We start from the raw sequence: 14,467 nt of genomic DNA, 5'->3' as shown, positions 1-14,467 counted from the left end.
TGAAAGATTTTCTTTAAACTGGTTCTTGAGTACAAATATGATGGAGCCAAAAAATTGGGCCAAGTTAGGAAGCCAGTTCTTGCTTCTCCATCACCATAGATCATGTACATTACTACAATATCATTACTTTTGATATCTGCATAGGGCAGACATTGGATAGACTAAGGGCCTAATGCTAATCCCTTATGTCAGTGCTTTCCAGCACTGACATAAGGGCAGTGCAGCTCCAAGGTAAGGGAACAAACATTCCCTTACTTTGAGGAGGCCTCCATGAGTCACACCCAACTGCAGGATGCAGCACACGTCCCATTGACACCACTATGCCAGTGCTGGAAAGCACTGACGTAAAGGGTTAGGATTGAGCCCTAAGTGTGCTCCTGGGCTAACATGTAGCCCTAGCAGTTGGACTGTTGACCTTTGATTTCTCTAGTTTTGTTTTTCATGACAAGCATCTGATCAAAGAGTTGTATCCAATATTGACAGGAGAACATTGGGCAAAGAAAAGAAAAAAAGGGAAGAACAAACTGGCATTTCTTTCTCTTTTATTCAGAGGCAAGATGCTGACAATACTCTTTGCCCTCCTGCGAATAGTCAGGCCTAGAACTGAAAACTTAAATTCCAAAACATCATTTCATACTATATCAAAGCATTAAAATGCTTTAGTTCATATGGCACGATCCAGCCACAATTAAGCACTTTGAAGTCACATTGATTCCAATGAAGCAGTTAAGCATATGCTTAACTCTCTTCCATCAAAATCAAGGGTACTTCAAAGCACTTCATTTGGCTGGATCAGGACCACATTTTGGAAATACTTTGTTCTCTCTCAGATCTTGCCCAGAACTTCAGGACTGTATTGATACATTAATTCCCTGTCTTCAAATCCACTTTTAAGCAACATATTAATCACAGTTCAGGGTGATCAGATACAATGGAGGACAGAGTACCTATACCTTTAACCATTGTGTAGAAGAGGGAATGTTGGCAGGTGCAGCTCAACAGGGAAGAGTTTAAAAAAAAACTGCACCTACCAAAATTCCCTCTTCTATTCAATGGTTAAAGGTATAGGCACTCGTATCTGGTCACCCTGTCACACAGTTTCCTTGTAAACTTCCAGGCATGCAATCAAGCAAATAAATATATATATTTTTTAATAGGACACCTGAGCGAGATTAATGTGTAGCCTTGATTTTAAACTCACGCTACCCTTTTGGCAACCTAGAATGAATTGGATCAGTTAATTTATCACTTCACATATCCGAGCAGCCTCTTCAATACTGACTGCAGCCTGACCTAGCTTGACTTGGGTGCCACAACACAGGTCCTTTCCCATGGAGCTCTGGAACTAGTCTACAGAATCCATCAGGGCTCTCTTTCAGTAGTGAGGATGGAGAGATGAAGAGTCTCGGGGCCCAATCCTATCCAACTTCCCAGTGCTGATGCAGCCATGCCAACAGAGTGTGTGCTGCACCCTGAAGTGGGAGGCAGTAACAGAGGCCTCCTCAAGGTAAAGGAATGCTTGTTCTCCTGCCTCAGGGCTACACTGTGGCTGTGTCAGTGCTGGAATGTTTGATAGGATTGGGCCCTGAATAAGATTGAAAGGCTCACTCTTCGTTATTTATATTCAAGATTAAATGAAGGGAAAAAGGAAAAAAAAAAACCTAGTGTATTTAAAGAGCATTTGTTGTGGTTGCTTTTGATATCTCACAGTAATTATGCTGATGTTATCAACATAAATCACACATTTTCCCTTATTGCATAAACAAAAGAGATTTGTCTGTTTGCCTGGCATATCTAATACATTTTGTTGCTTGTGCCCACAATTACACAGTGTGCAGAACCAGTAAGCTGGTCAGAAATGTAGGTGGCCCAAGAGGCAATCACATGGGGTAGGGAAATATAGAGAGGACAAAGCCCACCCTAGCCCCAGCTTTTCTCAGCAGTGCTCCTGGAATCTAGCATCCACTTCACTAACAAAGTTGAGGGATGAAATTGGCACTCTTATTTGAATTAGCAACAGGGTATGGGGCTAAAGTTATGAACAATATTTTACAGAGAGTTTTGGTATACAGTAAGAGTGACTGTAAATCTTCATCAACACCTTTCTCCAGGATTAACTCAACCAACTGCATCGTGTTTCTCAAACTGTGGGTCAGGACCCACTAGGTGGATTGTGAGCCCATTTCAATATTTTATTTTTAATATAGTAGACTTGATGCTACCTTGACTGCATTTGTGGGAATGTTACAGATCTGTACTTTGAACAAGCTACTATGTATATCCTTTTAACAATGACTGTAAATGGGACTTACTCCTGGGTAAGTGCATGTAGGATTGCAACCTAGCACTGTGAAAAACTTTCCTGCTTGATGAAGTCACTTCCTGTCATGACATCACTTTCAGTGGGTCCTGACAGATTCTCATTCTAAAAAGTGGGTCCCAGTGCTAAATGTGTGAGAACCACTGAACTACATGGTTTGTAAGTATCTGCTTCCAGATCCTCCTTGTGCATGAACAAACCAAGTTGGAATTTTTTTTTCTTGCAGCCGCTGCAGAATAAAGCCTGCAATCTGCAGCTCAGCCTCCTGGGAGGGAGAATTGTCAAAGCAGTAGCATTGCCCCAGTTCCTTTAAAGCACAAGCAGATAAAGATCTGTGCACACACCAGCCTCTGGGAACAACTGCACTGACTGCAGCAATGACAGTGAAAGTTTCATTAAAAATAAGACACTAAGTATGAAATGTCTCTCTTTGTCTTTCTTAGGTGATTGAGAAAAACAAGCCACTCCATATGACTTTGCTCTCCTTGAAGTCCAATGTACATCCTTTAAGTAAGAACTTTTATATACTTTAAATAACAAGCTTTGGGGGAATTCAAGCAAGCTAAATAATATTTATATTGCCAAACTGAAGACTAAAAGGGTGAGTACTATGGAGGCTTCCCCTGAATTACTACTGAATGGGAAAAGAATGAATGGGGAAGAGATAGACATGTTGATATCACATCAGTTGTGTCCATTTGAAACTTTGTAAAGCTACCATTAAAATCACCTAATGCAGAACTAGGCAAGACACTGTGGGAGCTCATGACTTTGTGACAAAGCCCAGTAAAAGATGGGAGAAGATAAGAAATCAGAAGAGGGGGTGGGGCTATGAAAAACAAATGAGCCACCTGATTCAGGAAGTGCCATTGTCTAGTGAAGATTGGAAGGAGGCATATTTTGATCTTCCAGAATGGTTGGGCTGAATTTTGGTCTAACTGCATTGATTCAGAGAAATTCATTTTCAGATGACATCAGGTTCATGACTGAGGTCAGATGCAAGTCAATTTCCTCCCCCTTGGGCCTAATGGTGCAAAGAGCTAGCCCCAGAATACTGTTCTTACATTGGATTGTGAAGCAGTAGAAAAATAGGTCAGTGTTTGCAGTGGGTCTGTCTCTTTGCCCAAGATTCATGCTCTGCGTGAACTTTATGTAAAATAGAGCAAGGAAACACTGTCCCCATTCTTCTCTCCAAATGAAGGGAAGGATCAATTTTAAAGGCCTAGCTCAGGCTATGAATCAGAAACCCTGAGCATCCTGTATTAGATTCCATTGCCTTGGGCACTGATGTGGGAGATCTGGGTCCCTTAGGACAGGGGTGTCCAAAGTTTTGGGCAGGAGGGTCACAGCATCTCTCTGACACGGTTTCGGGGGCTGGCGGAAAAAAGAATTAATTTACATTTAAAATTTGAATCAATTTACATAAATTTACATAAAAGAATATATTAAAGATGAACTTATATGAATGAATGAAGGTCTTGCAATAGCTCAAGGTCTATAAAAGGTCTTGCACAAAGCAAGGCCGCCTTTCCTTTGCTGCCGCTACTGCATCACAGACTTGAAACAGCAAGCAGTGGAGGGAGCCCTCATCCCACGCAAGAGTTGCCCTCATTCTGAGAGCAGTTGCGTCAGGCCAGTGAAGGCTCCAGCAAGTCTCCGGAGGGCCAGAGGCTCATTGAAGACTGGGGGCTCCCTGAGGGCCGCATTAAGAGTCCTCGAGGGCCGCGAGTGGCCCCAGGGCCAGGATTTGGGCACCCCTGCCTTAGGACAAAGCAGAACCCTGCATCCATTTCTTCAGCCCTTGCAGATTGGGTGTCTTTGGCAACCGGTTAGTCTCCATGTCCTCTCATCCACTGCAAAAGCGATGGAGGAAAGTGAGTTGCTTCTTTATGCTGGTTTTCAGGCAAACTGGCCCATTCTAGGAAAGGTTGCCAATTTGGCCCCATTTTTCCAGTTCAAAACAGAGAAATGGCCATGTCCATTTGCAAAACAAGCCAGACATAGTAAGTGTTAAACTTGTAGCACTCCCCCAGCCCTACTCTCTTTGCTACAGTGAATCCTCAAATTCTTCTTTATAAATCCATCCTTCATTCACGTTCAGAAGGAGGTTCTGAGCTCAAACTTTTATATGCCATATGGGAATTGGATGAAAGAACTGGCACTTGACTTCTCCAGCCCAAACACAGGCATTTCATCATCATCATCCACTTCATATAGACCAGGGGTGCCCAAACCCCCGCCCTGGGGCCACTTGTGGCCCTCGAGGTCTCTCAGTGCGGCCCTCAGGGAGCCCCTAGTCTTCAATGAGCCTCTGGCCCTCTGGAGATTTGTTGGAGCCTGCACTGACCCGACGCAACTGCTCTCAGTGTGAGGGCGACAATTTTACCTCTCACAGCTCTCGCGTGAGCTGTGGGATGAGGGCTCCCCCCACTACTTGCTGTTTCACATCTGTGATGCAGCAGCAGCAGCAAAGAAAAGGCCAGCCTTGCTTTGTGCAAGGCCTTTTATAGGCCTTGAGCTATTGCAAGATGTTCATTCATTCATATAAGATAATCTTTAATATATTCATTTATGTAAACTTATGTAAATTTATTCAAATTTTAAATGTAAATTAATTATTTTTTTCCCTGGCCCCTGATACAGTGTCAGAGAGATGATGTGGCCCTCCTGCCAAAAACTTAGGACACCCCTGATATAGACCAAGCTGACAGACTCCATGAGGCACTATCCGGAGGAGTCACAAGGGTTTAGCTCATTTCATCACCCCCATGATGGACTTCCTACCATACCAGACCATACAGAATACATTACAATCTCTTACACACAACCTAAATGCAACAGCATCACTAGGGTTGGTGTAACCCCCATTAACTTTATTTATTTTAATATATAACAGTACAAGTCACCCAACAAATCAGTAACAAACCAAAAACCAGTGGTCAATTCGATGACATCTACATAACAGAGTTCTAGTATTAGCTCTGATACATGGAAATGAGTGCTGACTCATACTAACACCTTACTGGTTATTTTCTGTGTCATAACAACACCTCATTGGCCCTCTGAATGATCAGTCTCATTGGTCAGTTTTAAGTTAGAGAAATTCACTTTTTGTTACATAAGGCAGTTGTGATTTCCTTTTCTGGTTATTTAGCTATAACATTTGAAAGAATAGAAATATTTCAGTGTGGTTTGTTTCATTGCATTGTGCATTAAATTATACCTCAAATGATATATACCTTGATAATATTATTCAAAATACCAAGATTTTAATTTTTGCCAGTAGTGGTGTTAACCCCCCCAAGTGTGTCACCTGGTGTAGACCACACACCCCACACTCCCCTAGTGACATCATCTGCACTATTCAAACCTTCCTATACCCAAATATATATAATCACTGAAGTGGAATTTAAATACCTTTTTATTCCACCTTGCTTGCCTGGGACAACCTAATAATAAACAAATATTTATTAATAAACAACAGCCACAAATTCATTACACCAAAACAAAACTTAAATTAACCCATTTCTGCCCAGCCCACAGGTGTACCCATGTGATTCCTTTTGCATATATGCAGCATTGGGCAGAAATGGCTTTTAATTGTTTAATTAAGTGGAAGCAAAAACATACCCAGAGGATAACTGAACAACACAACAATGTCACCCACTGCCAGACATCATGTCTCTCCAAAAGCACCACAGAAAAGCCCAGTTTTTCCCTTTCTCCTATGAATAAGTGAGGGGATTCTGCTTTCTGCTTTTCATCTTTTTTATCAGTGCCATTACAAAGCCTTTCTCTTAAGAGAATATTCCACAGAAGGCATGACTGATCAGATTTCTCACAAGGTATTTCCTTATGAGTAGACCTTAACAAATTACTCCACTCTCATTACTTGCACAAACTCCTCATCTTTACCTTCCATATTCCCCATAGCCTTGTCCCTCCATCTCTGGCTGCTCTAATATCCCAAGATATTCCTCCCGCATGATCCTGCTTTACCTCCCCCAACCTCCCACAGATGTCCTGCACTATTCCTCATGCCTAGAACTCCCTCCTAGAATAGCAACATGATATCAGCTCTCTTAAATCCCTCCTCTGAACTCACCTCTTGTGTGAAACTGTGGGCTTAACATTTGTAGTCCTCATCTTTTAGTAAAGCTAAGGCTAAGCATGTGTATCTGAACTGAACCCATATTCATCCCTTCTTCCCTTTGCCTGCATCTTCTCCCTCACCCATCTTTCATTTTAGATTATAACCTCCTTGGGGAAGGGATCTGTTTGGTTATTTTATCACTCAACACCCTTTGATGTTGCTATATAAATTAACAACAAAAACAATACAAAATGCCCTTATCCACTCTGGGCTCAATCTATGACGTATTTGAAAGTTTGACCATTCTCTACTTGAAAATAGGCATATACTAATACTGCAGCGAGTGTCCAGTTTGGCACTGCTGTTTTAAAACACCTGGATAAATTTAGGACCCTCATAGCCCAAGGCTAGGTCCTAATTGCTCCTATTACCACATCACCAAGACAGAGCTGGCCCACTATTTCCACTCTATTGACACAAAGAGGTCAGGCCCTGATGTCCCCCTATCTCCTTCCTGTACTATGCTTTTCCAATTTCATGTCACTCACTGTCTCCTCAGGAAACAGAGAAGAAAATGAGTAACTGCTGATTGGGAAGCAGGTAACGTAGGCAGCCTGATCCTGAGCATATTTTCATAAGTAGGACCAACTACATTGGGTAGGGCTTGCTTCTGAGAGAGCATGCAGTGGATTGTAGGCTGACAGCCCAATCCTATCCACACTTTCCTGGGAGTAAGCCCCATTGACTCTAATGGACTTACTTCTGAGTAGACATGCATAGGATTGGGCTGCCAGTAGAGGAGGAAAATTCAACATGGGCTTCCTGGGCATTATGTGTTTAAAGGGGCTTGCCAAGGAACCAGGATGACCAGATACAATGGAGGACAGAGTGCCTATACCTTTAAGCACTGTATAGAAGAGGGAATTTTGGCTGGTGCAGCTTTTTAAGCCCTTCCACTGAGCTGCACCAGCCAAAATTCCCTCTTCTATATAGTGCTTAAAGGTATAGGCACTCTGTCCTCCATTGTGTCTGGTCACCCAGTGACAGAATCACATCACATGGAGGATGTGTATCTTTCCATACTGGGGAAAAGACAAGCATAAGGCTCTTCACCAGGGGGCTACTCCAGTGTAACTCCAATCAATGAATAGGTTTTGGTCAGCCCCAGAACTGACTGATCATCACCAGACACAGTACAAAACACACACCTCATCAAGCATGAAGGGTATGTAGAGGCAAAATAGGTTCCCTTTAAAATCCTTTGAAGCAGGGGCTCAATCACCAGTGGCTACTTCAAAGGCATTGCCTTCTGCTTCCCAGAGACACCTGATGGGCCACCAAGTGAGGTGGATTAGATGGGACTTGGCCTCTCCTTGTGCTTCTTGCATTCTTATATTCATTGAATTGTACATGCATGCACCTAAGTCCAAAATGCAAAGTGCAAATACACTTTAGATTGGCTCAACACCCAGATTTACAAATAATAATCCAAATAAGGCAGTGTTTCTCAAACTGCAGGTTGGGACCCACTAGGTGGGTTGTGAGCCAGTTTTAGGTGAGTCCCCATTCATTTCAATATTTTATTTTAAATATATTAGACTTGATGCTACCATGGTATGTGACCACTTTTGGGGAAATGTTACCGAGCTGTACATTTAGCAGGCTACTATGTATATGCTTTTAACAATGATAGTAAATGGGACTTACTCCTGGGTAAGTATGGGTAGGATTGCAACCTAGGATTGCTTGATTCGCTTCCGGTGGGTCCTGAGAGATTTTCATTCTAAAAAGTGGGTCCTGGTGCTAAAAGTTTGAGAACCACTGGAATAGAGTGTTATACTTGCATGTATACATTTTACCTTTCCTTGCAGTGTCAGATTTGGCTCTCTTCATAGGAGTCATTTAGCATCATTTGTTGTAGCACCTTTCTGAGAGCTGCACTAGACAAAGCTGGTCTGGCATTCAGATTTTTTTCTCCCAGCCTCAAGTTCTGAATAGGACAATGCAGTAGACATTTTAAAGTGTCATTCATTCAGCCATGCGGTTAGTGCCCACACAATTAGCTGCCCTGTATCAACTTGTCTATGTACTGTCGTCACTGGAAGTGCCCCACCATCTGATACGGATGTGGATAGTGACTGGGGAGTAGGCTCTCTATTGTTGTATTAATTGTCATTTAATTTAATTGGAATATTTGACTTTTGTTTTAAGAACATTCGTTTTTGTTGGTGGAGGTGTTGCTGGCCAGTTTAATAAATAAATAATCTTGAAATACTAAATGCATCTATAGTGTGCCAATGGGATCTGATATGTGTTCCTAAAAGATGCAACTAACAGCCCAATCCTATGCACATCTAGGGTGCATAGGATTGCAGTCTAAGCCCATACACAAAAAGTCTCCAACGAGCCTCTGGCCCTCTGGAGATTTGTTGGAGTCGGCACTGACCTGATGCAAATGCTCTCAGCGTGAGGGTGACTGTTTGACCTCTCGCGTGAGCTGTGGGATGAGGGCTCCCTCCACTGCTTGCTGTTTCACGTCTGTGATACAGTAGCAGCAGCAAAGGAAAGGTCAGCCTTGCTTTGTGCAAAGTCTTTTATAGACCTTGAGCTATTGGAAGACCTTCATTCATTCATACAAGTTCATCTTTAATATATTCATTTATGTATAATTTAAATGTATTCAAATTTGAAATGTAAATTAATTCTTTTTTTTTTCCCCGGCCCCCAACACAGTGTCAGAGACAATGTGGCCCTCCTGCCAAAAACTTTGGACACCCCTGTTCTACACTACAGCAACAATTGCCACACATGGAGCAAGTTTTTTCTCATGGTCCTCATCCTGTCTGTCATGCAGGCTGGGTGGGGGTGGGACTAAGGCTAGGCATGACCATCAGGGGCAGGGAGAAAGACTGGCATGGCACAATCCCAATGGCCCTCCACCTGGATGACCAGATGCAATGGAGGACAGAGTGTCTATACCTTTAACCATAGTATAGCAGGGATTTTGGCAGGTGCAGCTCAGCATGGAAGAGTTTAAAAAACTGCACCAGCCAAAATTCCCTCTTCTATACAGTGCTTAAAAGGATAGGCACTCTGCCCTGCTCTTCACATGTTCTCCTACACAGCTTTGGATGTCTGGAGAGACTGGACCCAGCATGGATCCCAGTCAAAGGTCAGCTATGGTTTCAGAGCCAGGTAGTGATCCTAATCCATACATGAACAAAAATAAATCAATAAGCTAGTGTCTGCTTTTTAAAAAAAGCTAAGACTAATCTACCTGGGAGGTGGAACTAGTGACATCATAGCAGGTTTACACAGCAGGGTTTGGGAGACTTCTGTTAAGAAGATCACTTCAAGGCAGGTGGTTATAAAGAAAAGAACTCCTTGATTTATAGAGGGATTCAAAGGGGGGATGTCCTACATACGTACTTGCTATCTAAAGGGAGAGAACGTTGGGTGGAAGAAGGAGAAATGATTGCCTGAAACTAGCAATTTCAGTCTGTGAACCAAAGAGCACTTTATTGGAAAGAAGGGAAATTGTCTCATCCCATCTGGTTGGCTCACCAGCTATATTGCCCCCTTCAGGTGTAGGCTGCTTGTGCAATATTGTTGCACCTTCTCATCCAAGAGTGACTTAGATGCTGGTTGCCTGATTTCATGCAGCCTGATGATTTAATGCTTCAGAAATTGGTGTGTTTGGATGGGTTTTCAGCTGGATGTAGAATGAAGGAATTTTATCATTTCCACTGATTTCAACTATGTTACTTATCTGCTTGGATTTCCATGGGACAAAGCACAGGGAAAAAATATTTAAACCAAACAAGGTTGGCTTAGCATTTGCAGGGCTGACAAAGCATACAGATACTTTATTACTTATTTTTCTTCAGAATTCCCCCTCCTTTATTCCTTCACATTTAGAACTCTTTCGCAGCCCCACTGGTGAGTCAAGTCACGATATAAAATCAAAGGATCTTGAAAATAATGAACTTAACCAGTAGCTTAAGTAGCTTGTATCATATACCTGCCAGTAGCTTGAAAATCATAATCACAGAAGAATAGGAATACCATGAGAAACATACATAGCCTAATGGATGTAGCTATAACTTGGAATATAGATATATGGAGATATATGGAAAGAGGGAAAGAATTACAGTTATTATGACATAGATTTAAAGTTCCCATTTGCAGAGCTAGTGCTGCTCAATAGCATTGCCAGTGGGCAAATTTAAAATTGCACAGTGCTTAGTAGAGGGGCAGAGTTATTTCTAAAACTATATTGATGGTACAACAACTCCTCCTACTACTACTATTATTAATACTACTACTAAAGTGTGAGAACCAATGCATCACATTGGTTCCGTGATTAAGGCTGCAATCCTATTCACACTTTCCTAAGAGTAAGTAAGCTTCCTTGAATGGGACTTACATCTGAGTAAACAATCGTAGAATTGTGCTTGCAGCCACCCTAAACTTAAGAAATAGGACGATGGGTGAAGTGAGGTCAACTGATTTCATGATGCAGATACATAGTTGCCAGGGTCCAGCAGTGGTTGGGGTGGGGTTGCCTGAACACTGCAGGCATGTTCTACCTAACACCATTAGGGCAGACAAATAACCTTGGACAGCAGAATCAACAGATTCTTAGAGCAAAAGCTGCCAGCAAGCTTCCTGCATTGATCCAAGAGCTGCATTTAAGTTATCATCACTCCTTTGCCTGGCATGTGCAGAGCCCTGGGAAAGAAACCATGGGTGTAGGTGCAGATTGCTTTTAATTGTAAAGTATATTTCAGGATGAAACACTGAGCCTGGAAATGATCCGATTAATGTCTGTCTGTGTAGGAAGGAGGGGCCTACATGGGGTGGCAGCATGGAGCTGCCAACAAGGAGCAGGTACTTAGCTATTTATTAGATCCTGGTCTCATCTAGGCTTAAGCCTTTTCTGATGCTTCCTGGAAGCAATAATCAAATAGAAAACAATAATTAAGGAACAATAATGAAAAGTTTTAAACAACTGTAGTCATTTATTCAAAATTCATCACATTTTTCCAGTTTTACTATCCAGGTGTTTTTCAATGAGAAATTTCAAAGCAAAGACCAGATTCTCATTTTGAATGTAGCTCAACATTCAAAAAATGAAAACTTTAGACTTGTTGGCATCTCTTGTTCCTTTTGATTTTGGCAAGCTTCCAAGATGAGCTATCAACTGTCAAATCTCCATTATTGCAGGGTGGATCCAAGGGTGTTCTTCCACAAAGAGTCAACCAATTTTGCTCATAGAAGGTCTGTTTTTGACTTGGCAGAAGACAATACCAACTTGAAAATGGGAGTCCAAATCCTTTGAGGGATTCCTCCATTTGCACAACTGATTTTCAAATTCTTTTAATGGTTCATTAGAGGTGGGATGCTCCAGCCTGTGTCTTCCTGATTTGCCATGTTTCTCATAATGGAAGGCAGCCCCCAATATAGTCTGGCTCTCCACTGCATGAAGTCAAACACTAGTACAGGCACAAGAGTTCACAGAATGGCACCAAGTCATTTTCTCCTTCTGGTATTTTTTTTTTTGGGGGGGGGGGATCCAAGCCCATATCAGGGTGTATATTTAAAGCTGCCAGATACTAAACACATGTCACATTTTTTATCAAATGCAATTGGATAGATAATCGAGCAGCATTACATGTCCACTATCAAACCTATCTGATAATCCATACTATTTCATGCCAACCATCAAAGAAATGATAAATATATCTCTGATTTTCAAACTATTGCACCATTGCGCAAAGTCTTGATTCTCTGGAACAGTGTGCAGTGAGGAAATGTGGGTTGTGTTCCAGTGTACCCTCTCCCAGCATTGTCCCATGTGACCCTGACAGGATACCCTCAAACATGCCCAGAATGCTCTGTGATGATTCTGTAGCAACCTGTGGCAAGGTTCCTTGACAAATGTATTAGCGGAAAGTTTGAAAAGCATTGCGATAAACTGCTGCTTGTGTCAGCTGTCAGTGCCAAAACCTTTGGCTATCATTCAGAAAAGAATCAAGCATTCAGAGAAACTTGGATAGCTGATACAAATTGCATAAGGGAATTTTGGGGGAGAACATTCATTTCAGTTCTAGGAACAAGCAATTTACAGTGTGTGCACAGTGCCCTTCACTCATCCTTAGGGACGCACAACCACCACCCACAAATCTGGAATGAAAGGACAGACTCCCAGGTCGGGCACTGGGACTTGCGGCTTCCTGGCAGGTTATAACCCCGCTACCTCTCACTGGAGAACCGAAGTGTGCAAATGTTGTGCTTCATGTGAGTTGAATGGAGAATGTGTAGAAAGGTAGTAAGAACGGGCAGAAAGCTGCAGCACAGACACGGAATTTCACACGTTGCCTGTCCAACCTGCACACTTGTCCACTGATGTCAGAGCATGGCTGCAAATCAGCAGGGTCAACTGAGGAGCATGAAGTTAGTCAGTGGATGGACTGTGATGATTCACTGGAAGAAGGTGCAAATTGCGGTGACAATGTAGAAAATCTAGACAGCAGCTTTGCCTGTTCCTCAGCCTGTATTCTCTGACATCCATACTCTGACTGCCACATTTGACCATTGGTGATTACCACAGTGGTCAGATAAGTGCAAAATCCCGTGGACCCTGCCAGTTGGTGCCCATTCTCCATGCTTTGAAAAGCGTGTGCGCCATCCCTGATGTTCACGCACAATTTAGCCCATATTAGCTCCTTGTTATGCATACTTCTCTCCGTAGACTTGGTGGGACTCTGGTGGCGCGAGTGGTGCACTCCCATTTGCTTGCTATAAACATCCCTGTCAGGCAGAACAGGACCAGATAAGAGGAACTTTTGAACTTTCCGAATTCTAGGGCTTTCAATGCCATTGACACATGTGCCATTGCCCTTTGTCCGATAGACAATTAAAATACAAATAAACAGGAGACTTAGGTAAAGAGACTGGATCCGATCTCAGTGAAATCACACCTGAAATCTGAAATCACATCTGCAATCATGTGTGATTATTTGTTTGTCCTAGAAGTCTCTCTCTCTCTCTCTCTCTCTCTCTCTCTCTCTCTGTGTGTGTGTGTGTGTGTGTGTGTGTAGATGGGCAGGTAGACACAGATTGTATCTTATGGCTACGTTGATAAATTGGAATTTTGTAACAGACACTTAATAAATTGGTTGCAATACAAGCGCAGGTGTTTGCACCTACACAGGTTGTTAGGACTGTGAACAAGGGAGGCTCAACACTTCCAAACTGCAATGTGTAGACCAAGGAAAGAAAGAAAGTGTCTTTCCCACCAAAAGCCTCCTGCTTCTTCTCTATGAGAGGGGCACGTTGAAGATTCGGACACGTCCTCGAAGTCAAGCAGGCTGAAGGCAGACACGGGGAAGTGGTGACTTCGCCCAGCTCTGCGGAATGCGGGTGATGGCACCTGGTTCAATGCCATCATCTCAGGCTAGAGAGCCTGACCAAATTGCCCACAAAGGAAGCCTCCAGCTTTGCGGGCAGCGCGGAGAAGTTTCTCTTCGGGGATCCTGGGCAAGCGTCTGTGTGTGTTGCGGGCCGCCTCCGTTGCAGATCCCCCAGCAGTTGGGTAGCACGCACGCATCTCTCCGGAGGCATCCCGGGGGAAGAACCTCTGGCACTTGGGGACCAAGACGGAGGGGAGACAGAAGGGGAGCCAGTTCCACGCGCGGAACGTCCTGCATCCAACGGTGACTGCAGGCTGCCGGCGGAAAATTGGTCTAGACTCTGGGTGTGTTCGTGTGAATGCGTGTATACGTGAGAATGGCTCTGCGTATCGGGCACAGGTTGTAATCCTAGCCACACTTTTCTGGGAGCAAGCCCCATTGAACTCAATGGAACTTACTTCCGAGTAGACATGCATAGGATTGGGCTGAGAGAGAGAGAGAGCGCGTGTGTAGAAAAGAAAGAAAGAAAGAAAGAAAGAAAGAAAGAAAGAAAGAAAGAAAGAAAGAAAGAAAGAAAGAAAGAAAGAAAGAAGCGAGCGAGCGAGCTGCATGGAAGATGGAAAGAACCCCTATTTCCAT

The sequence above is a fragment of the Tiliqua scincoides genome, chromosome 2, assembly GCF_035046505.1.
Source record: "Tiliqua scincoides isolate rTilSci1 chromosome 2, rTilSci1.hap2, whole genome shotgun sequence".
NCBI lineage: Eukaryota > Metazoa > Chordata > Lepidosauria > Squamata > Scincidae > Tiliqua > Tiliqua scincoides.
Note: the sequence above shows the minus strand (reverse complement) of the source record.